Source organism: Calonectris borealis, chromosome 3 (assembly GCF_964195595.1).
Source record: "Calonectris borealis chromosome 3, bCalBor7.hap1.2, whole genome shotgun sequence".
NCBI classification, from domain to species: Eukaryota; Metazoa; Chordata; class Aves; order Procellariiformes; family Procellariidae; genus Calonectris; species Calonectris borealis.
In genome coordinates, this window is record NC_134314.1 from 121,719,075 (window position 1) to 121,745,208 (window position 26,134).

At 38.3% G+C, this 26,134-nt stretch overlaps 1 protein-coding gene across 1 annotated transcript in view; it reads right to left on the bottom strand.

Moving 5' to 3' along the window:
- The window catches only part of SPTLC3 (serine palmitoyltransferase long chain base subunit 3), a 168,212-nt gene that overhangs the window by 95,105 nt on the left and 46,973 nt on the right, over positions 1–26,134 (bottom strand). The window contains exons 2-5 of the mRNA XM_075147712.1: positions 17,904–18,305; positions 13,825–13,869; positions 9,937–10,093; positions 7,873–8,107 (exon numbers count right to left, since the gene is read on the bottom strand). The gene's annotated coding sequence lies outside the window, so the exon portion shown is untranslated. The remainder of the gene's footprint in view (positions 1–7,872; positions 8,108–9,936; positions 10,094–13,824; positions 13,870–17,903; positions 18,306–26,134) is intronic.

Below are 26,134 nucleotides of genomic sequence, written 5' to 3' on the forward strand. Positions count from 1 at the left end.
CCCAGGACATTTGTGGCACCAGACACTTTAATCTCCTCACAAGGATTAAGACTTTATAAACTGCACAGCTGATATAGTTCTGTCCTTATCTTATGATACAAAAATAAAAAATATCTGACTGGAATGTCATGGTTAGACAAAACCAACAATAATACAGAAAATCAGACCCAGATAAAAAGAATAACACCACAGTAACTAAGAGCCTGCTGCAAAAATACAGCAGTAAGCACAAATAAGCCTAGTATACCCTTTTGCTCTAGCTTCTCCAATTTACAAGTATCATGCCACTACTGCATTCTTACCTAGTATTCTGCATTCTTACCTAGTATTTGATAGTAAAGTCAAATCTGCAATTCTTACTCCTTAAATGAAAAACTTCTTCATGTAGCTAGACCCAGTGAAGTCAATAGAACTACTCACCCAAGCCAAAGGCTGAAAGAACTTTACAAGGTAGAAGCAAAACCTTTTTCTTGGGATATTTTTCTACTGAGCTCTTTCACCAGTGATGTGATCCATAGCCATCTAACCTCTATAGCTCTCCAAGGCAGAGTTCAGTCTACTTTTCTGAGACCTCCTGCCAGTCAGGCTAGTTTGTTTGCTGGGCTCCATAATTTGGAATGAGCCAGTGTGGTATTGTCATTGTTTTCAGTTGTTGACGTGATGAATGGAGCAGGGACAGCTCTGTGCCATCTGTTCCTTCTCTGTGTCATCACCACATCAATTCAGACAAGTCGTTCTTAGCTACAAACATCTGGAACATTAAGACAACTGATTCTTAACCAGGAAGACAAATCTCCTTAGTATTACTAATAAAACTGAACCAAAAGATGTAGCTTTAACCTATGTTTAATGACGAAATTTCAGTCTCCAAACAGGAAATTAAGAAGTGATTTCACACAAAGTTTAAAGGTTATTGCTCATTGTTCTTGTAATGTAATTGTTCAGTGCTTCTGGAAGCATGAGATTTATACAGGCCAAGATGAGAACTAGTAATGCTACCCAGTTAAAAAAACAAAAAAGTAGCACTGTGAAATACCCCAAAACCATTTTTTAATCTAAAACCAAGTGGCTCCATTTTGCAATTCTTACTCATTCAATGAAGCACTTCATGTGATTAGACCCAGTGAAGCCAATAGCCCTACTCATCCTAGTAGTAGTTATGCTTCAACACCTTTTTATTGGCATTAGTAACATAATATAGTAGATTATTTGCCTTCCCCATTACCAGAGAACAAATCATTTCAAGACGTGACACAGAATTAGATTATTGTGCTAAATGTGACTCCACGTATGGGCTACCTATAGTCTCATTTCCTGTTGCCATTGCCTATAGTTTTCTTATTCATCATTTCAGTTCTGTCCATCCTATCTCTTAGGGAAACACACGTTGAGAGAGGAGAAAAGGGAAAAAAAAAAAAAAAAAAGCTGTGTTTATTACCAGTTATTATGGTAAAGAGCTGGTAGCTAGGTTGCCTTAAAAAACCTAAAAATTTTTCATTCAGTTGCCTCATGATACTTTACTGTGGTTGATATTACTTATTTTTACCCTACACTGTCAAACAGACAGAAGAAACCAAATTATTGTTCACTTTACCTACTTACTTTAAATTTTCAAAAGTTTTTCCGGATCCATTTTTTTTTCTGTTTTCACTTGTGCAGAATTTCTTTTGACTTTTAAGAATTTTGCTCCACCTATGGCTTTGCAGACTTAGTTGCAATTAATTCTGTTTTAAGCAGACTTAGCTGCAATTCTTTCTCAATTTCATGCCTCACTGAAGTCAATAGAGCTCTGAAGAGGTACCAAGGGTCAGATGGGAGGATGAAAGGGTGAGTGAGAATTTAAAAATTCATCCTAGAAATTGGTCCCAAACACAGGAAGGGCAACATAACAAAATTATCCCAATAATTTTTAAAATCCACAAAATTCTGAGACATATGTTTTTTGAAGTTGGTTTAAGCCTTATATTTAAGCGCACTATATAATTTTGTCAACAAAATAAAACGTCATTGTTCCTTACTTGGGGTTATTTGTATTTAAGATTTAGTGTACAAGTCTGAAACACCCTGCATTTGTTACAGAAGCTGTAGGAACACACTCTGGTATTCCAAAAACACTGCCATGTTTCAGGAACTGCCAAGAATTCAGCTCAAAGCTGGTACTTATACCAGAGAATAAAATCATCTGAAGGTTTCCCAGAGCAGCAGGTTCTATTTCAATACGTTAATTTCAGTCACAAGATTTTCATTAACACACTTGTATTGTTACAGGAAGCTAATTTATGATTGGAGTATTTTCACTGTCATGCCAAGACACCGGAAAACTAAAGCTTCTTTCCTATCCTTTCATTCATTTTTGTATTCCACATAATCTCTAATTTTAATATTAGGCAAGGTAAGTTTGACAGACCTCCGTAAAGAACCGGAATCAAGGGTTGCTTTTTCCAAGACACCATAGTTCTCTTTTGAAACAAATCGCTATGTCAAACACAGCAGCATATTTTACATCACTGGAGAAGGCTAGGCAAGTTGGGCCTTAGAGTACTTTTAGGCAGGCCTCGTTCCACTCTCCAGCTACTTGCATTCATCCCTTAGCCTGGGAGGTAACTATATCAGCTATATTTAGCAGCCTTCTGCTTGCAGTGTATTTCAGAACAGCCTTTGCTATCCATGAGACTGTACCCCCGGATAGAGGTCTTGTGCTGCTTTTTCAACGCTGTTAAAATTTCAAGCTATTAAGTGATCAGCTACAGCTTGCTCTGAAACTAGTGCATGTCCTTCAGTTCCAGCACTTTCACTGTAGCTAAAAGACATCTAAAACAGTCTGTTACCTTGAGTAGTTCTTTTCCTTACTTGTTATTCACTATGCTGGCAAACAGCTGCTGATGGCATAGATTTACTGCAGCATTAATGCAGTTTCTTTGCATAATGTTTCCTTCTCTTCCTTTTCTTTGCTGGAGGAAAGCATGCTAAAAATAGAACAGAGGTGACTCAAGACTTCTGACTGGGATAGGCAAAAACTGAATACTCAGCGGGGAAGGAGAGAACTGAGGGTGGGAGGAAGCTTAATAGACTGTTTTCATTGAAAACAGTTATATAGAGGAAAGGGGTGGAGCAGGGATTGAGAACTGTCAGGAGAAATTCTGGAGATTGAGGTTTACTATCGTACTTCTGTGAAATAAATATGAGGAAAAAGGCCTTATTCCTTCTTTCCTTCCCACAGCAACTGCCATGCTTCAAACTCCAATCTTTCCCTTGTCAGCTCTAGCAGCCAATTTAGCTCCTAAGATTTCTAGTCCTGGTAATGGAGACAGCTGAGCCATGGCCATTTTACTGCCCTAGTTGCCAGCTGCCGTAGGTAACTGCCTCTTTTACATTATACTTAAGGCAGTCATTAAACAGATCTGGCAGAAGCACTTGTTTTTGGAGGCCAGTTTCTATAGCCCTATGAACCAACTGACTTACATCAACAGCATTAATAGAGCATGTGCTACTCCTTGTCATGTAAGAATTTCAGAATTCTGATACTGTTTTTAACCCTTTTAAAACAGTGTGAAGATTACATCTTTATCACTAGATTTCTGAGGCCAGGAGACATCACTAATCTTAAATCATTAGATCAAATTTTACTCAGACAGTTTGGTGCTCTCCTACTCCATAACCTCGTGCTCTATTAGTGATCTGGGTTTGACTAAAGGATCTCTCAAGAAAATTCTCTGATTTAACCAGAATTCCTCAACAATGGAAAATGTAATACTTTAGCAATATTTTCAGGATTACCCAGGTCCAGATTTTGATGTTCAAGACAAAGATACAAACACACACACAAAATCAGTAGTTCCATGTAAAAACAAAATCTAGAGGGGGGAAAAAAAAAATCCTGTGATAACTCTGCAGTGAGACATGGCCCTCTCCTTAAGAAGACACATATGCCTCTACAGAGCTCTGTTGACTCTAGGCACTCTGTCCAGATTCAGATTTACAGCCAGATAGATTCAGACCAGAGTCTATCTAGGCCCAGTTTAAGATTGCTTGTATTCTTACTAGCTTATTTCACTGTCTTACTGAAACCTGACAAGAAACTTAGATATCCACCCTGACATCAATCACAAAAAGTTTCAGACCAAGTCCACTTTCCACATGATGCTTAGGGCAATACTTTAACATCAGGAAGCAGTATAATTAAAGCTAAATCCCAGATTTCATGTAGTATAGAACAGCAAGCAAATAATCCACATATTTCCTCTTTTCCATAGAGATTAGAATTGTCAGTGGACTTTACAAGGACTCAAACCACTGTTCACTACCATGACCTTTTGATAACACAGAACACCTTTGAATTAAGTCTTTTTATCTAACTAGTCACTCCCAGAATACCAGACAAAGCTTTTCTTGCAGACATCCCTGCCTTCCTGCAATTACAAACATACTTTGAATATTTACAATCAAATCAATACAGCTGTTCACAGTGTAAAGGTAAGGCTGAGAATAGTTGTTTATAAGATACAGCAAAATTCCTGACAATTCTTATAACGTTTCCCAAATCATGATTATTAAATGCAGTTACAGTTTGGATTCTAGTGAGTCTTCTTTCCAGGGTTGTCATGGCCTTCTAAGACCTCTGAGCGTACCTCTGTCCTTCAGCATCACCTTCAATAAAATCCAAGTTGTTTTTTTATCTTGTAATGCTATGAGATAGCTAATTATTACTGAGTTAACACCAGTAAAAAGCAAAGACTTTTGGATTAACACTAGCTGATATGGCAACAGAAGTCAGAATACTGCCTTGTTTATTCTTTGTTCAGACCTCAGGGCATTACGCGATGATGTTAAATCCAGATGGAGGATGTATTTTATCAGATACCAGGATTTCCTAAATCATTCATCCAGGACTATGAAGGTTTCCTAGTCTGTTCAAAACTGGTACTCTTAATATGTATTTACTGGACTCATATTTGAGCTAGATACTGTGAAAGGATTCTCTTCCCACACTCAGCATTGCCAACTGTCACAGTTTTATCAATAGTCTAACAGCATTTAGTATTTTCTCCTAGCCCTAGCTCCTGGAGCAATGGGACTTTGTGAGATTAGCTTTATACTTTTTTTTTTTTTGTAATGACAGTAGAGGAACACTTGAGTTAGTGCTTTTTGTATTTTCATGTGTTCCTCTAGAGGCACAAAGGCAACAACGCAGTGTCTTAATGAAAGCTGAGATTTTTAGATGATAAATGGCTGTGGGAACTAGGCTTCAAGATAAACAACCAATATAGTGAGATCCATGTTGAACTTGAAGCCTTGGCAATTCTGGTTATGCAGCATTTTGTAATATTTATTATCCTCTGAGACTGAGTTTCAGTGTTTCTTCCAATAAAACCAAGTTGATAAATTGCATTTTTAATTTTCAACTGACCTTCTACACTTGAATTTTATTTTCACAGCTTAGTTACAGATAAGAAGCAGTTCACATTACTATTTCTGTTGCCCAGGGAATTAAAATCATATTTAATTTTCTATATTTCAATATTTCTTTTGGGTCAAAACCAAAATTGTTTAGAAAGTTTTTTCCCAAAAAAACACTTAAACCCGTTCTAGTTACCATTTTTTGTTTACCCTTTGAATTTGTCTCTAAAGGGAGAAGATCCTATAACCGATAGACCATTTTTATAGTGGGAGAGGGAAGTTCAAATTCATTCTCTGCCAGATTCATAACAGAGATTCTCAGCCCTCTTCTGCAGCAGGGACTTAAGCCACTACATTCACTGTCTGTCTTTCACTCTCCCACACTATAGCCAAATAAAATTTTATTCATGTTCCTCTAAGGAAAATTTTTCAGTGAAACAGATGCAGAAGGATACAGAAGTAAGTATTGGTTTGGGAAAATAATTTCAGAACTTTCTGAACCTTCTATTCCTCAAAGTTTTGTTATACTTTCCATTTTTAGCAGTTTATAGCATATTTTTTTGAAATAAATATAGCATATTGTAAAATCAGTTATGAAACCACAGAATGTAGCCTTCAAAACTTCATTCTCTTTAACTGAAGACTATTTAGATTTTTTTTAGAGGGCACTTTACTGTGGCCCATTAATATTGGGCTCAAATGAGCCACTGAAATAATACATTGCAAGGTGTAGGCTCTTTGCTGTAGCTGCCCTGGTGCTCGGTCTTAGCAGCTTAAGCTTCATAACCAGTAGGATTAATGTCAAACAGATCTCAATGAGGCACAAGCATTAATCAAAATCTGGAAGAGCACTCGGTATAGCTATTCCACTCATTCCAGTTCTCTGGCAATTCCTGAGCAATGCTTCCAAAACATTGGAGCAGACATGAAGTAGAACTTTTTCTGGTAAGCTATATGGCATCAAGATATTAGCACAAGCATATATTTTGTGTTCATTAGCTTTTTACAGTTCCGAAGAATCTTCATATCTAGTAAGATGTCGCAGACATGAAGGCTCATTTTCATCTTTATCAAAAACCTGTTATGTAAAACTGGAGGAAGGGCTTTAAAACTGATCAGATGAATGAGCTTGTGCTGACCTCTGATGGCTGTGAATGTGTATGATACACAGTCCTGCAATTATTTGCGCTTCCTTAGCAACCCCAGTGCTCTAATTAAAATAATGCTGACACGACAAGAAAAAAGCTCTTTTGAGATGGAAACCAAATGATTTATAAGGAAATTCAGGGATTATTTTTGCTTTGCACCGTCATTTTCTTTTGGAAGCATGGTGAAAATATGTACAAGCCAAGTGCTTGCAAAAAAAGTTATTTTGAATGGAAAGTTTGTTTTTCTATCTTTCAGCTGTTTGGAAATTTTGAGAAAAGGTTTTATTACATCACCTGTCCACCTTATTCTTTCTTTATAAATGAGATTATCTTTCTGATCAGAGGGCAGAAAACACACGAAACATGAAAAAATTACCGTCAAAATTTTCATGGCTGCTGAGTTCACAATACACCACATAAAAGACCTGATTCCTAGCACTTCTAAGCTGGGAGGAGCACATGAGCTTAAATCACTGTCAGCATGGTAGAAACTGCCTTGTGATCTTTGGAATGGGCCCACGTGGGCCACCAAAAAGGTTGGCAGGGGGTGGGGGGGAGGGGAGCAGAGAGAAGTTGCCTTCATTCTGGCAAGATTTTTCTCCCAAGGGTTTGTCCCTGAAGCAAACCCTGAGAATTTCTACAGCTTTATCCAGGAGTCTTATTAGCAGCAACTTTCAGCCTCTTAAGTGGAAATACCACTCTTTATTTAAAAAAAAAAAAAAAAAAAAAAGTGTCTTGCAAAGATAGCCTAAACAAGCCCCAAAAGCCTTCTAAAAGAGCTTTGGGAATGAAAGAAACAAGTGCCTAGTTCCCTATCTGCAGGAAGAAGCTGCAAACCAAACATCTACTCAAGTATCTACCAAAGATTGTAGAAAAGAAACCCCCTACATTTTAAGTCAGTCCAAAAGAATCACATGTCACAAAACTGCAATGGCAGAAGTGGAACACATTGTATATAATCAAAATTTCTTGTGCCTTTTTCAAAAATGTACCACTAAGTTTTCAAGAAAATCATCTGGTCACCAGCATATGGTTCCTTTCTAAAAAACTGCTCTGTAAAAGTGCCATCTGCTCCCTCTATATGTCCAGAGTCACATTTGCTGACGTGGGTGACACGAGATAGAAATTAAAAAGTGAGGCTTGATGCTCTGTGCTTTACTTGAATGGCTGAGGAGTGAGAGGCTGTATTTCCTCTTGGTATTGCATAGAGCAAGGCAGAGCTGAGGGAACACCAGGCCACCCATTACAGCACAGGATGGAGCATAAGTATGGTCATGAGAAAAGCACTTCGTATATGATAATTTCTTATAACTTCTACCTGTGTTACCTTGAATAGACAGAGAAGTTCATGCAGGTGTAATAGAGGAGGTGATCTGGCCTCTTGTCCTGAAGTACTTCTAGTAGCATCAAGAGCTTGTTAAAGTGCTGAGAACCAACAGTGAACCACTTGAAGCAGCGTACTTGAATATTGACATGTGACCAGTGTCACTTCTGTGCTCCACCTCCACTGCATATGCAGCACCCCAAGAGATACTGCCTGTCCCAGGAAATCTATTCAATCCCTAAAAAAAAGAAAAGAAGTGATCTATATCAAAGTCTTCAATATTTATAAAACATTGTTCCTGAACATTTAACATCACAGTGTTTGCAGAGATCCAGTAATATGGCATTGGAGCCAAGTAGTGGAATCAGCTATGAACCATTAAACTAATCCTCTGGCATAGTTGGGATTCAGTGTAGAAAATAGGAGCTCTCTCACTTTCTCATGTTGAGTAAAATGTGGATGTTCAGCGCACATTTCCTCTGCCGGTTGGGTTTTCATAGAAGATAACACCAGGAATATTTAAAATTAAAAGAGAAAGAAAAAAAAACTCTTGGCCTCTATAATCAGTTTGAAAATTCTTTGGTCTTAAAGCTGAGTCCAAAGTCATTCAATTTGAGAGAAAGATTCTGATTTGTTTTGGCACTGAATCAGGTCCTTGGAGCTCAAAAGCATGGTTGGGAACATGAAACCAGCTACAGAATTTCCATCTTGTTGGATAGTCTGACTTTACAAAATTTTATTTTGTCTTAACTTCGGAGAAAAATCCATAATTTTGAAATACTAAACAAACTGGCAATTCTAAATGCCTTTAATAATTTGATATTAAACCTGAAAATATAGCATAATATTTTATGCTAAAGTCAAAAGAAAAGGAAATGAGAAAGTCAAAAATAAATCAGAAAATGCAAACAATTCATTGATTTTTTGGAAACTTTATAAACATGTCTGTCAACAGTATAGTTGGGGTGGAAATAGTCCTGCAAAAATTATTATTTTGATGAAACTACTTTTTTCCAAAAGAAATATAAAGGCAGCAGTCTTGGCACAGCAATCCTGATATACTAGACATTGCCAAAAGCCTTTCCTGAATTACAGAGGTTCAGTTCCTCTGCAGCGAAGGGGCAAGGAGTGTTTTATGCCAACCTCTTGTTAATAAAGCAAGGCTATTAAGAGACTGTTTGGTTTAAATTAGAGGAGCCTCATTACTGCACAATCTGACTGCATATGAAGACAGGGACTTTAAAGGTTGACCTTGCCAGTGAGGATCTGAATCCTTCTGAAAACCTCTTGCCAATCACAGCTAGCTGGAACCTGATACTGAATAAAGCACTTTTACTCAACAGCACCTCAAGCCTAAAGTGGTCATTGAGAAAAAAAAAAAAGAGCTTTGGAGGAAAAACTCCCAGCAAAGTCACAGCATCCTCTCTGCACCTATTTCCACCTTCTTCAAGGCTTTTTACACTTCCAGAGAAGCGGGCTTTGGCAAAATCAAGAACCTTGCTTGTCTGATGTATCAGAGACTTTTGTAGCATGCTGAAATATCAGTGCTTGTGAGCTTTAAATACAAGCAGGTGTGATTCTGTGTAAGAAAGGACAGACTAAAGTGGTCATGAAAGAACATGCTCTTAGCTTACACTACTTAGGTTTTTGAGAAGCAGGTCATATTATGTGCTATAAATCGAGTGAGAAAATACAGCTGGCTTAGTACAGCACAGCACTTGGGTGAAGTCTAAAATCAACAGGAAAAGTACTCATTTGCAGGTGAAGAAAAGGAATATCATAGGTGACTCAAATCACAATTCCTTTTGCCAGAGAACTGTTGAAAAGTGGTGCCTGGGTGGCACCTGCAGACCTGCTGCTGCACAGACAACAAGCATTGGTGGCTAGCAAGCCCTTGAACTATAGCCTGCTCTCACATAGATACATTTCAACATCCAAAATTATACCCATTTCATTTCTTACTTTAATAATAATGGCATCTTTGAGTGTCCTGAGAATACAGTGGGTAAGATACATATATATACATACAGTTTAAAATTAAAAGACAGCATATATACATAGACATACCTATACATCATCTGTGTTGGTTTTAATTTCTGCCTTGGCTTGGATTGTGCCAGGCGGGTGGTGGATTAATGTGGAGCATCGTGATTTAAGACTAGAGATTCAAACGGATGTCTTCAATTACTGGAGTGTCCTTAATACTGAAAATGATTAGTACAATCTAAAAAATTAATAAACATGTTGGGTCAAATAATTGCCTGTTCAAATGACTTTTACAGCAAAGTGTCTCAAATGTATTACAGAACCTACAATTCACAGTTCATTTTCTGGGATAATCACACAATTAGCAGGAAAATTGGCCAATTTATCAAAAATTTGATTATGTTTGTGAGCATTATGCTAAATCCAGCTTCCGCTCACTTGAACTTTGGTTTCTGAACTGCCACTCTTAGCACAGATTAATGCCATTGCAAGAGTGGCTCTGATCAAATCTATACCTAAAACTTTTTGAAAGAAGATGATAAATTTTGTTTTACCATTAAGTGGAGAAAATAAAACTAAATTCACACTTAATAGAAGATTTTTCAGATTGGTGAGGCAGTAGGCTTTTCTAATCTATATTGGAAAGGATTGGACACTCATCAACTTCTTCACTCTCTTCAGTAGATGGAAAAATCTTGCTAGTAATATATCTTCTAGAAATACATTAGAGTATTTAAGCTGAAACACCTCAGGCACTATTGACCTCAAAATTACGGTCAGACTTTGTGCTATTATAAAGTGAAACTATGTGCTAGAAAGTTCTTTATAATGCTATGGCTCTCTTCAGGGCACTTGATGCAACTTAACTGGAATGTGGGTTGTTGAGAGATATTTCAAGAGAGGAATGAGTAGACAGATGAACTTTTAGGAAAACAGGCGAGAGATGTTTCCAAGTTGGGGAAGCACAATACACTAAGAGATATCAGTCAATATTAGTACCTAAAATGGCCCAGTATAACTTCTTTAATAGTATAGTCAGGAAATTCTGGGTGCAGTGGGAATGGAAGAAAAAGTAAATTTTTTTTTTTTATTTGCAATGTTATACAGACTTTTTGCCATTCCACAGTGAAATGAAGAAGTGGAGTGGCACAGGAATAGGGTCAGGATCCTGACCTATTCATTCACATTTGACAGAGAACAGAAACAGTGAAAGAATTAAACAGAATAGAAACAATTAAACAATTAAGAATCATGAGAAATTGAGTTTGTCTACTGAAGTACAGGGAAGTCAGAAAATCTCAGAAAATCTGCCATTCTGGGGTGGAAGGATAAATTGTGCAGAGATATCAAATACTGTTCCTATATTAATTACACCTGCTTCAGTGGAGAGCAGATGACAGCGGCACAGGAAGTCCACAGCTGGATAAGCACTTTAGAAGTAGCTAAATCTGAGCAGGTACCTCTGGTAAGGAGAACAGCAGAATGCCACACACCAGTGAATCAAATTGAAATATACAATTGAGTAATGAACCACGAGAAGGAGGAAAATTGCTTGCCTATAGGAAAAGATAAATTACTTCCAAGATAAGTATTGTACCATGAGCATTGTGATCTCCATACTAGAATAACCCAGGAATGCTGCAGTTAAAACAATTCATTCATTGCTCAAGATGTGCTGTGTTTTAGCTGTGGTAATTAGCACACACAAGGTTGTGTGAGGTTTAAGGGAAAAAAAGAAAAAGAGACAAAAAAAAAAAAAGACAGCCATGTCAGAGTACTTCAGTTTTACTGTGAGATAAATTTAGCTAAGTCAGCCTTAGGCAGATGTATAGTACTGATCTTGTAAACTGCAGTGTCTCGCCTTCACTATATTTTACCTCAGGAAAGCTAAGGTGTATTAGTTACCCTGAGGTTAAAATGAAGGGAAAAAAAAAAAAAAGAAAGCTGCTTAGCTGTTTCAGCCATGGTGAAGACAAGTAGTCAGTTTAATTTATTGTAAGGCAAGCAGAAAGGTTGTGCCTAGATAAGAATATAGCACTGGCCTTACGTGCTTAGCCAGAGGCAAGCACCTGAAGTGTCACCTTCCCCTTCGGTATTTGTAGTGACATAATCCACATTTGTTAGCTTGCTCTAACGCACGCATCTGTCTTGAGGAACAAAGTCAAAACCTTCTTCTATTTTGGTTTTGGGGTCAAAGGCAAAGCTTGGAGAAGGTTATTAACAGAATCAAACATATTCAGAATAGCTGGGAAACTGTTCTGTTCTATTAAAAAAATTGGTTTGTTTTTGCTCCCAAATTTCTGAGAGTTTTTCCTTTGCTTTCAGTAAACATAATGTAGCTACTATCTTCTTTTGTTGAAGCTGTTTTACCTTTCCTTTGCTTTCAACACAAACTGGTACATCAATTCCCATTTCCGTATCCCACTCCAGATTGCTTCTGAGAATGAAGTTATTTATGCAGGATACAACCTGCACCTTCCTATGAGGTTAGGGATCAGTCCCTCTTCCCCAGGAGCTTCTGGATGCGAATACCCCCAAACAGCAGCTGTCAGCAATTTCAAAACTGGGTCATTTAAATTAAAGGGAAAAATCCAGGCTTTATAGATTAAAATGGAGACAAAGTCATGAAATTCATATTAAATATAACATAAAATCAGAACAAGACTAGACCTTTTTTATAACAATTTGCTGACTAAGGAAGAGTAAAACCTTACATAGCAGAAAGGCCAGCTTCTCTTAAAAACAGCACACAATCTGTCAGGCATCTCCCCTGAAACCATATAACCTTTTTCTTCTATCCTTTTAGGGGCCTTGTGTTCAGGTAAGAAGACTCTTTACTAGCAAGTGGGACGTGAGGATTACTCCCATGCTAATAGTTGCATATACGGAGACTGGAATGCCTTTCCAACCGAATTGTTCATTGGGTTTGGACTGTAACTACAAGATTTACCTCCTATACATATTGCAAACATTTTTACGTATCACATATCAAAGAGTAATTCTGATCCTCTGCTAGGAGCTATAGAATTTATGATTAATAAAATTATTCTGCCAATGTAATTTTAAAACCTCAGAAAGTTACAACCTGAGTGGCAGGCATTCAGCTCACAGTAAGGTCTGTAGGGATGTTAACAAGCTGGCCTAACCCAGCTGGTTCCCTTGTCCTTCCAGCTGTATCAGTTCAATATCAGCTGAACCTTATTTAGAACATAATATTAATCTGCTGATGATAGCATATGGGATAAACACATCACAATCAGAAGTTGTCACAGTCTAAGCCAAATTACCAGGAAAAAAAAACAGCACAGGAATTCAGAATATGGGACTTATCATTATCATACAGAATGCAGCGGTCAAATCCTTAGTGCATGCAAACAATTTGAATATCTCCACCAAAGCAATCACATGTGTCAAATATTCATAATGGATGTCTGCCACAAGCTGGTGAAGGGTCTGGAGCACAAGTCTTATGAGGAGCGGCTGAGGGAACTGGGGTTGTTTAATCTGGAGAAGAGGAGGCTGAGGGGAGACCTTATCGTGCTCTACAACTACCTAAAAGGAGGTTGTAGCGAAGTGGATATTGGCCTCTTCTCCCAAGTAACTAGCGATAGGACGAGAGGAAATGGCCTCAAGTTGCACCAAGGGAGGTTTAGGTTGGACATCAGGAAAAATTTCTTTACTGAAAGAGTGGTCAAGCCTTGGAACAGACTGCCCAGGGAAGTGGTTGAGTCACCATCCCTGGAGGTATTTAAAAGACGTGTAGACGAAGCGCTTAGGGACATGGTGTAGTGGGCATGGTGGTGTTGGGTTGACAGTCGGACTCGATGATCTTAGAGATCTTTTCCAACCTTAATGATTCTATGATTAGTGCAGATCAACCAGTATAACCTTCTGCTCCATTATTTAGCATAACCAGTTATTTGGATACTTTTCTTATGGTTCAGACACCCTTGCCCCTCTCCCCTTTACCTTTTACAACCGCTGGCTGTTATCCATTCTTGTGATTTCACTGACCTACAAAAGAACATGTGACAGAACTTAAAGACAGAGAAAGAAACTAAATTAATTTACACCCATTTTAAATTACATTAGAATTAACAATTGACCTTTTACTTCACTCTAATTTTTAATTGAAATTCAATCTCTTTGTACTCAGAGGAACATGTTGGGTGTGATTTTCAACACTTCCTCAATTTTTTCTAGCTTTAAGCATAACTGGCCTCAGCAGGGACAAAAAAAAGGCAAGCCAGGGAGCTCTTGAAAATTGCACAGTTTGTGCCAGATAGAAACACTGATAAATGGATATTTCCATTGAATTCACTGAGGTGCAGAGCGTAGTCCTGAGTACCAGCACGCAGCTGTAATGGCTAGTGACAGCAGCAATATGCAAGAGGCTTACAAAATCCCTGCCCAAACACCCAGCACCATGGTACCATATCAAGAGTTCTCAGTCGTGTTCTTGTCACCTGGAAGAGAGGTAACGTGCTCCAGCATTACACTGAAGACTGTGGTAAAAAGGGGAGTCAGTATATCCACTATTTTGCCTTTATCTACCAAAAAGATCTGGAGACAGTCAGCAGAGTGAAGTTACCTCCTTTGTATTGGGAACTAAGCCCATCTAAATGGCCCCAGACCTAAGAAAGGTACAAAACCAGTTCAAAATAGAAGTCTGGCAGAGTATCTCAGATAGGAAAAAAGATATACTGGCTCAGACCCTCAGCATGAGTGGCAATGACATGCAACTAGGCTAATTTATAAAATCGTAAATCTGGATCAGTAGATCTGCGACAACCAAAGACCCAATATTGACTGTATCGCTTAACGATCAATATGATGGAAAAGGTTTTTAATAAAAGCCAATAATATACAAAATATAAGGATCCAAGATAGCTAATCCAAACTTTACACTAAACCCAACTTTTTAAAGATAAATATGATTATGATCTTCATTAGTATGTTCTTTACAATATATACTTGAAGGTGTGTCCTGGTTTCGGCTGGGATAGGGTTAAATTTCTTCCTAGTGCTGTGTTTTGGATTTAGTATGAAAAGAATCTTGATAACACACTGATGTTTTCAGTTGTTGCTAAGTGCCCTCCTAGTCCAAGAACAGCTCCCATGCCTACTGACTGAGCTAGGTACACAAGATGGGAGGGAACATAATCAGGACAGCCAGCCCAGCTGGCTAATGGGGTATTCCATACCATGTGACGTCATGCTCAGTATATGAAGGGTAGGCGTGATCCAGGAAGTACCGATCGCTTCTTGGTTATCGGTCAGCGTGGGTGGTGAGCAATTGCATTGTACATCACTCATTTTGTATATTTTATCGTTATCATTATTATTTTCCCTTTTTCTGTTCTATTAAACTGTCTTTATCTCAACCCATGAGTTTTTCTCACTCTTACCCTTCCGATTCTCTCCCCGTCCCGCTGGGGGGTGGGGGGAGTGAGTGAGCGGCTGCATGGTATTTGGCTGCCTGCCAGGTTAAACCACGACAAGGTGTCATACAAGTCCAGGGACAGGTTAGTCTTCTGTTCTATGCTGACATGCATGTAGAGATCAGCTGTGCATTTGCTCTCCCCAAGCAGTGGATCAGTGCTGAATCCATCATTTTTGATGGCAGCTGGCCATGTAGTCTTGCAGTATAGAATTGTTACTTGTGAAAAGACACAGAAAACCTCTGTAGAACCAGTAACATGCTGATGACAAAGCCTTGCCTGCATCCCAGATGTCTGCAGCACTCCTAGGACACATTTTCACATGCATACATTTCCTTTTTAGTGGACTTATGTTCAGCCTGAATTTAGATTGTCCACAAACACCATCTGCCCTTGCAATGAGCACTGTACTTGTTCCTTTCTGGGCTATCGACAGCCCACACTGGGACCTGGAAACCAAGCATGTTGCTGCGCAATCCAACAGATGGCTGTCTTGCATCTCTTTCCATTAACAATCACATTTGCTATAGAGAAACAACGGTCACTGTTCTCTGGAATCTATTTCCCATCACGATTCAAAATAAGGAATAAGAAATTCCCTAAACCCTTCCACCTTCTATATGGAGGAAATTTTAACTATGACATGACTGCTTCACTGTTTAAATATGAGACTGCTAAGCAGTCTTTTTTTTTTTCTCATTAGGCCTCATCAATTATACCAGATTTTTTTCTACTTTTATTTAAACCTTTTCAGTCAATCATCATCCAGCATAACTAGATAAGAGTACCTGGTCTACACTACCTAGAAAATCAGAAAAATGATCCAACAGTTCTACCTGGCCTTCAGAATCTGTAAGTCAGCAATTACTTACAGATCCTAAGCAGACCTGGCTAAATACCACAAAAAATAGTGAATAATTTTGTCATAAGCACTGTCGGCTCATTCAGTTATTATTTGTAGCTTATTATTATTAACTGCATATGCGTATCTGCATGACCAATGTTTTTAGCCCTGAAGATTTTTTATGAATCTTAAATACTTCACAAATAGTCAGTGAATAATTATCCATGCTGAAAAGTAATATTGCAAGTCATTATGGGTTAGATGTTTTTGGTTATTTTCTCATTTTAACAGGCTAAATTATCTAACCATAGTGTAGAAACAGAAGACGTGCCTAAGCAGACAAATCAAATGCCTGAAAAAAAATCAGATACTTAAAGAAATAGCAGCAGGGGATAGTTCATAAAAAACCTTTGTAATTATTTTTTTTTTATTGGCAAGAGTCAGAAGAAAATTTGAGCAATTAACACATTCATAGAAAACCTGATCAGTTCAGGAACAGGACAAAAGGAATAAAAGACTAATCAGTTCAATAGTTCATCAAGAATAATTTTTAACACTTCTAGCCCATAATGGACTTAAAGATTTACAATTAATCACCATTGTCAGAGTAAAATACGCACTATTCTTTAACATAAATTAGAGAGCATTCTGGACGACTCCATTGTTCAACAGACATAATAAACACAACTTGAAAGACTATTTAGTTCAGATTAGTGGACAGAAGAACTAAACACAAGCTGAAACGTACTGCTTACAGATATTTGCACGGATACCAGTTTTAATTCAATTTTTCCTGTATTCACATTTGTGGCTGGCGTTCCACAGAGAACATGCATATCAGACATATACCAGCAAATATTTCCGTAGTGGTCACTTGAAAACGTATCAACATTTCTTCTTCACCAGCCTCTGCCCACAGAAAACTTTGTGGAAGAATCCTCCCTGCCCCATTCTAAATGCTTTAGGCAAAAGCAATAATATTTTGGATTTGAAGCACATTCTTGGAGCTTCACAGAATTTGCACTCCTTTATACATAGCATGCTTTCTCCTCTTAGGAAAGACATGTAATGCAATGTGAAATGTAGACTTTACGAAGAGAATCCAGGGAGACAAATCAGGACATAGGACAATATGACAGCATTTTGCCATAAAATGCTTGTAGTTTTGGCCAGATTATTTGACCAAAGCTGAAAACCAGCTAGGAGTTGTAATTCCTTTTTCAATTATTTACGATTTTTTACACAAACTTACTTTTTCTCAGAAAGTAGACTGTCTAGATTAAAATTTTTTTTTAAATAAGTATTTCTGGTGAAAAACAACACAACCAATCCACATAGTAAAATAGTTTCAAATTCACCATTCTAGGATAAAAACTAGAATCCTGATTAAAATTTTTGTGGCTCAGCCATTAAGAGAACAAAACCACTATCACATGACTAACATGTCAAAACAAGTAAGCTATTACCTCCTCTGAAGAGATGTCAAAAGGAATTTATAGCTCAAAATTACTCAGGTAATCATTCTAAACAACAAATATGTTTGGAAAAAGCCCACTGCTAATTTCAAAACAGAAAGGAAAAATAAAATTTATCAAATACAATTTCTGCTGTTACTTACCATAACACACCATTCTTCAGTATGCAGTTGCTGGGTTTACAAAACTGTGCTATCAGATGAAAAAGAATGATGATGGTAAAGCAATACATAAAAGGCTTGATTTTTTTTCCTGTCACAACAGAAAAAAATATCTACAGTTACTTACTCTGGGAAGAGTTCACATGGTATCAATTCCTCGTCTTCCCTTTTCCCTCTCTTTTGGTAGGGGATCTTTTTTGACATTGTAGAGGCCAAACATGAACATGAGGCCAGTGGATGAGGCCAGAATCAGAGAAGAAAAGGCAGGTGATAATTTTGCGGAATGTCTTTGCCTGGAATCTTTCACCAGAGTCCAATCTCCCCAAGTTGCAAAAGACTGTGAGGAAGATGATGGAGAGCATGGACCTCAACAGCCCACCAGGATGGTCAGTCATTCAGAGGAAGTCTGCTGCTTGCAATACATTCACATGCTGGTGAGTAAGAACAGGCAGAAGACCAGGGATGTGCCACTGATTGCAGTCATGATATCCCCAAGGTCCCTTTGTTCCACGCATCCTGACACTTCATCCTGCAACAACATTTGGAAACAGGAGAGTGAATAACGAGCCTCTGGGTTGAACCAGCATAGCTATTTTTATAATCTTATGCTCGCCTGAATGAAACTCACATTTCTTCTGCAAATGGAGAGAAGGACAGTCTTGTCTTTACTGTGATGCCTGTGTGCATTTTTTGAAAGCATATACTGCACAGCAGGTTTTTCATCTGCAATAATCAATGGCCAAATATTTTTGTGTAGCACTAAAAAGAAATCAATGGCCAAGTTTTTACTGGAAAAATATCTAGCCCATGTTTATATGACAGCAGAATACATTAAAAAGACAGTATATTTGTGAAGTGAAACAAGCACAGGTAAATTGTTCCTGAAGTAGTCCAGGAAGTGCTTGACACAGCTCATAGTCTAGGGGAAAGTTTTATGATTTACATAAGTCCTTGCACTGTGGGGACTCACAAAGCAAATACCAACACAATCCTTGCTGAGAACCAATCTCTTTTCAGACTCTCAGCAACTCTTAAAATCCATGGTCTCATTATCTTGCATACAGCAGGCTTCTTTCTTGTACAGCTTTATTTATTTATTTATTTATTAATCAGAAGACTGTTTTCTAGTGCCCAGATGCTGGGAATTGTCCTGACTGCTGGTTTATGATGAAGCTGCATGACCTCTGCACAGACGCTTATCTCCGTATCTGGCTGATACAGAAATTGGTAGTCAGTCTCTCATCACAAGCAGGCTACCACCTACAGATGAATGATCACAGCTAGGTCTCCTTAACATACTCCAAGATTACCTTGGCATCTAGATGAAACTTAAAATCCCTAGCAGTCAAAAATAACTTCTGGCGTTGGCTGTGGAGAAGAGTGACATTCTGCAAGTCTTCCCTGTAAGTGCATTGAAGAAGGCACTATGGGATGTTGCCAGGACCCCTATCTTTTGCGGCCAACAGAAGGAATCAATATGAGTACTTATTCATTCCAGTCTTGGTGGACGTTATCAATAGCTCCTTCTAAGCAGGCTGCATTTGATATTTACAGCTAATCCATTCATAATGAAGCTATCAAGCCTTTTATTGTTACTTTAATTTGCTTTCACATCAGTTTGGCTAAAACTTGGGATTTTTTCCTGCAGTCTCCATCCCTTCTTTTACCAAATTCCCTCCTGCTTCAGAAGATTTTAACTTTCTATGTTTCTGAGTTGAAGCTAGCGAGACCTGCTGATGTAGCAAGTGAACAGACTAGCACTGCATTTCTAGATATGGACAGAACACCGCATGCTATGGCAAAGTCTTCAAGACAGTGTGCTTCACTCCCAGAGCTCTTGAGTTTCTGCAGTCACTCACAGCCCTGCCCAGGAATTAGCTTTCCTGTTAAGAAATTCTTCACAGTTTTTGATGTTGGGGATAATATGCAGACTGCATTCCTTGACCTTCTGGTCAGGATGCAGCAGCTTCAGCAGACCATTGTCACTGGAGCTGATTTAAAATGTACAAGTGAGGCAATTATGATTTGCCTACATGTCTGCACACTTATCTCTATGCTTATTTTAAGAGTGTTGATATTAGGTTGCTATGAATAGATTTTTCCCTACTTTACATGCACTTATGCTCGGCTATTTTTCAGATTAACTGGTGAACAAAAAGAACTTAGATATAACATAGTCTTGTAAGATTCTCATGGTGTCCACAATCCAGTAGGTCTTCAGCAATACCTAAATGGGTGAAGATTGCATGGGTTATTTCAGAAATTGGGTAGCAAAGACAGTCTGTGTGAAAGAGATGTCTTCTAGTGACTGTTGTCACAGGAAAGAAGTAGTTGTCTTTCTGTAGAAATGGAGGAAGATCACATAGATCTACACTCAGGTAGGTTAGCTTCATAAAACCCTGATCCTCCCTTAAACAGGGAAATCAGTCTGGATCTCTCCCTCCATACTCTTCTGGAAAGGAAAAGATTTACCCTGGAGGAACTACTAGGCAACAGAAGTAACAACTGTAAATACTTTAACTGGAGTATGTTCGTAAAAATATTTTTAAGCAAGTCATACCTTATAGAATGACGTTGCTATAAAACATTAACTTTCGCACACTGGGGAAAAAAAAAAGGGAGAAAAATGGTATGGAACAACAACAACAAAATCACACACTCAAACCAGACAGATAAAATTCTACTATTATGTTGAGGTAGGTAGCAATAATCATTGCTGCCATAATTTCCTTCCTCCTTTGCATTAATATTTGTATTTCTTGGCTACCATGCACTTACTAACCACCCAAATCTGAACAGCACATACAAAAAGCATGTGGGCCATCCCCTTCTCTGAGGATTGTCTCATAAATGAGTAGGTGAAGTGAGCATTAAAGCCTCACTAGAGGTTCTCTCATGTAAGGCTGTGAACAATAAGAAATTGACTGTGATTGTAGGAGGTACATGCTTCATTGCTATGACAAATTAATTAGAAACGTTAATTATTCCCAACCTTCTAACAGAGCATGCGTGTATGCAGCTGATCAGATGGGAGCCTGCTCTCCTACCATTCAGTTCACTTCCACATACACCAATTTCTAAAAATATTCTCTCATGTAAGCCATGTTCTCTCATGGATTTTGTTCCTGCAAATGTCCCAGGCCTGCTGTGATTTTTATCAAGCTTAACTTGATAAAACAATCTTCAGACTAGTTTCAGACTAGGGATAGTTTTAGGTTTATTGACGCCGTTGTTATTAAGCTAGACAATAAAAGGACAATGAGGGATAGTAGCACTCTGCTATTAAAATGATTTGATCTTCCCTACTTATGACCTCGGATTTTGTTGCTGAGGTCAGGACATGGACAAAAGACAAAATCATAGAAATAAAGAACAGCAAGTGTATTTAAAAAAATATTATGAATATCTTTCTCCATCCAGCCACTTACTGGAAAAGTTTATGAATGAACTTTCTCAGTTTCCTGACTGAGTCAGGGGGTTGACAAGGAAACACAGGTCCCTGAATCTATGAGGTGCTGGTTTATAACCAGCCTAGAATGGTAAGAGTCAAAATTATCCCCAGAGAAGCACTGTTCATATTAAATGAACTTGCTGAGGTAAAAAAATGCTTCCAGGAGGGAGAAATGCCATGCTCCTCATCACAACTGGCACCCTTTAATCCCTTTTAGAACAGATCTGATTAAAATTAAATCTAGAGATATCCCCAGCTAGAAGCTGAGACACACTGCTGGAGAAGCTTATTCTCTAGATCAATACAAAATTAGCAGTTTCTTGGCTTCTCATGGTTGAGTGTGCACTCTGCTTCTTCTAAAGTCAGTGATAAAATCCATATTGACTACAATGGAGCAGAGCTAACTGGACTACAGCACTGCTCTTTAGCAAATACCACTCATATGTAATATAACAACAAAGGATAGTTTTACAGCTCAGACCTGGACTAGTACACAGAAGATCTAAATTCATCTCCTAGCTCTACCTTAAAGTTCCTGTGTGACTGAAAAAAAAGTCACGCCACGCCTCTGTATCAGAGTTGCCAGATCAAAACCAGAGCAAAGCAGCCTTCCATCCCTTGACTTCTTGCTTTAGTCTAAATGGGATAAAGAAGATTTATTCCCATTCCCTACCTTCCTGAACACCATATTTGTAGGAAAATAGTGTAATCATGAAGTGCTCTTCTATGCACTGAACCCCAGGGACACAAGCCTAAAACTAATGAGACCAATACCAAATAAAGTGCTGTTTGAGCTCATGCTAACAGGGCAGCTATCAGACATATTGCTCTAGGAGCCACCTCATTCTGTACAGTTGCACAGGAACCCCCAACTTAAACACCTAGGAAGCAGAAGCAGCTGAGCTGCGACAGCAGAAAACTTTGAACGCACTGATGTAGTTTTCCAAGAAACCAACTCGGGTATCTCCACTGTATGCTGCAGCACTGACATATCCTTTGTTAAAGACAGGACATCGTTCATCTCTCTCTCCAAGTACAAATGCCTTACAAGTCAATTCTGTGGTTAATGCAAGCTGACAAAAGGAGGTTATATAAACTGTGCAACAATACCCACTGCCACTCACTTGAAGAGAAGATACTTCAAGGGCAGCTTGCTCCTATGTGACACAACTAGTGCTTTGCCAAACAGAACAGAGGACTTGCAGCGGTAACACTGTTTCCTGCTTTAAGTAAGTCCCTCAGCCAGAGCGTTAATTTCTATCTTGTGGCACATTTGAAGATTAATCAGTATCTTAGCCTGCAGTGGTCCAGCTAATTTAAACACAAACACACTCCATGGAGAGCAAAGAGCCTGAAGGAGGTGGGAGGGGAAAGCTAGTGGGCTTTGAAGGAAGTGCAGCCTGCTAATATCTGCAAAAACTGAACAAGAAATAGATAAAACTAAATTGGAGATCTATTAAAAATAAATTAATGGCATCTGCAAATGAAATTAAATCTAAGATAATCACTCTAATAGCAGGGTCTCTGGTGAGCATTAATGCTTAATTTTTTCTTATATTTGATGAAGGCATCTATTAATTAAAAATATTTATACAAGGTAGAGGCTTGACAGGAATACTCTGTGCAGCCGTTCTTAAGGGAGCTGCTTGTGTTAATCAGCTATTTTAGAAGAAAATGCCTCTACTCTATACAACTAAGGCAAGACTGTACTTCAATAAATCTTATTTAAGGCCTGTGCTTTCTAAATATCCTCTGTGACTGGAATTGGATGGAGTAAGCTGCTTTCTACAAATGACATAATACACTTTCCTTCCCATTGTTTAGTTAGCTTGTACTGAAAATAAACCTTCATCTTATCCTCCCCCTCCCTTTTACCCCCCTTGTATTGTTAACCTTTTATTAAATTGTTGAACAACCAAGTACAAAAGCAGATGATCTGATATGTATGAATGTATTGTACAAACGAGGAGGACAAAGCTAAACACACATTCAATAGTGGGTATGAAAATATTATCGGACTTTCAGGCAGGGACAAAGCAAGACCATGTGTCATTAATGAGACTATTCAAAGTAATTTTGATGAAGTTATGATTCCATTGTCATCCAGTACTCAGAAGGAAACACTTAGCATTTGAAAAAAGAACCGTTAATCATTATGCAGCTCTCTGGGGCACTCACTCTTTCAGGATTTTCCTCTTTGTTTCCCCACCACCGCCACATTTTTTCCTTTCTTTTTTTCCTCTCATCTTTTCAACACAAGCAGTGCTATGAAAACAGAGAGGATTAGAAGTTGTCCCTGACATATTTCATTGTAAGGTTGTTGGTTTTGTCTTTCTGCATTTATTAGTTTGAATTCTGTATAAGGCACCTGTTGGCTGTTGAGAATAAATCAACAGGAAGGTCACCAATGGGTTTGTATTGTATGCTTGCCTTTTTAAGCCTGTTGGGAACTCACTGCTTTGCTATACAGGAATAAATGCTCGAAAGAAGGCCAACCATGCTGTTTAATACTATTTCATTATGTGAATTGTGTGTGAATCGTGTAGGCTCTTCGAACAAAAGTTAATCTTAAAGTCCTGTTGCTAGTATTGTCATAATTAACTCAGGCTAGCGACGGCAAGAGTCTCAATTCATGACACCAGTTAAGTAAGCTATAGTTAAACTTATCTACCATAGCTATTGCTATGTTGCATGGAGAGAAATGAGCACTGCAAAAGGGCACTTAGAGAAATAAACAGGGAAGGTGATGTATGGATGTAGCTTTCTGAAAGCTCTGATAAAAAGCCCCGGCTATGCAGTCCATCATGCTTGGTAAGTCAAGGGTGGGTGGCATAAAAACAAGTGATGAATGTGTTAAATTGCTAAAAAGTGGAACAGGGGACAGCCTAGGAAAAGTGACTTTGACTTAATGATTTCTTTTGATTATGCTACTGCTACAATATAACACTGTGGCCGGCCGTGTGGGAACAACAGAATAAATGCTGTGAGACCCCTCCCTTTTTAAATCCAGCTGCAATGTAGCCAAAGGAGGGGACACAGCTGAAGTGAACTCTGGAGTAAGGAACATTTTTTTTAAGAAAGGGGAATAAAATAAAATGCATTTTAACACATGACTTGATATACATTATGGCTCATGAGAATGTCCACTTCCTCATGCCCTTTAAAAACTACAGCTGGGCTTTACAATGAGATCTATTTCTCAGCACCATTGCCCATTTTTTTAATACTGCAGTATATAGATAAGACTACTGCACTTGCCTGAGGAATGGAACACAAGCTCAATGCCCTCCTTGGGATAGGGAGGGAGACAGATGCAACCCTCCCAGATCCAAAAGCCTTTCTCACCTGGCAGTTGGCTCCGCAAGCACTTGCTGCCCCTCCCCAGGAAGCTGTACCACTCTGTGAAGGAAGAATTCAGCACTGATGAGGCCGGAAAGAGGAAGCAAGGGGTATTGCTCTCCAGTCCTTGTCCTAAATCTTGCTTATGCATTTTCACTGAATGTAGCTAAGTATCTAGGACTTTCCTCACCTTCTGAATTGCCCAGAAAAAAAAAATTCCTTCTTCCCTTCTTCTGTATGACTCCCAGAATCTTGATTTTTTAAAATTATATTTTTATTTATTTTTTATATATTTTATATTTTTAGTTATATTTTTAATTATATTTATATATATATTTATATTTACAAAGATATGTTTTATATCTTTGTAAAGATACATTCTATGGATACATTCACAACAATTTAGGTCTGTGGCCAGTTATATCTCCCTTTTTTTTTTTCATTAGTAAAAGATGCATTTACAGTTAGATCTGTATTGTTTTAATCAGATTGGGTGTTTGATTAAATATTTCTTTTTCTCATGCTATTTTTTTCACCCATCCCTGCAACTTGGAACTGCAGCCAATACCAAAGCCAAAGCACAGCCAGAACATCCTTTCTTGCGCAAAGTGAAAGCATTAAAGAGTTGCGAGTTAAATTCATTCCATACTGAAGCTCATGGCAAAGCTTCCACTGGTTTCAGTAAAGGCAAGACTTTCCCCAGTTATTTCAATATACGAAGAGACAGATGTTACAATTCAATCTACCTTAATTTTACTTAACTTTAAGGAACATTCAAATTACAGGTAATTATAAACGTCAGGCAAAACCCCCTCAGTTTCTCACCCAGAAGGATGGTTTCAAATGTCGGTGAATCAGGTTCTTTTCTCCATAAAGAGTGTGACTTTCCAACTCCAATTTTACAGATGCTGTATGTACTGGTATGGTAGGAATATGTGTTTTGCAGCTTCAAGAGATTATTCCAGTAATAATCAAGAAAGAACTCCTGAACTTTTAGCATTTGCCCATCATTACATACAGCATGAATTGGCCTATTCCCCAGACACTTCATTCAACAATAAATTCTGATGATACCGACATATTGAGCAGCAAAGCAGAATAGACAACGGAAAAAAAAAGAACTATCAATCTGTGTCTAAGTGTTAGTGGACTGGCATTACTAATGTTTTTTTCAGTTCCATTGATGGGCACCACGCTGCAAGACACATGCAGTGCCAGCTCACCAGCTCATGTAATTAGTCATCTTTCTGACAAGGTTAATGGATCTATGTAAGTTTTCCCCCCAGGTGAGAACCTGACCCAACATTTAGACATGACATCACTTTGATAAACTTGCAATATAAAGAGGACGGTGGCATAACAGGCAAAAGCCTCGTTGTGAAGGAGGAAACAGAGACAACTGTAGTCTGTCAGCACAGGTGAAAGAAGAAGGGCTGAAGAACAGAATAATAGTGATAAGTACCAGAATTTGATTTCATTAGCCAGAGAAGACTGAGGCTTTTTGCTGGCCATTTTACAATTCTCTCACTTGACTTGTTTACTGATGGAAATGTTTGCCAAGGAACTTT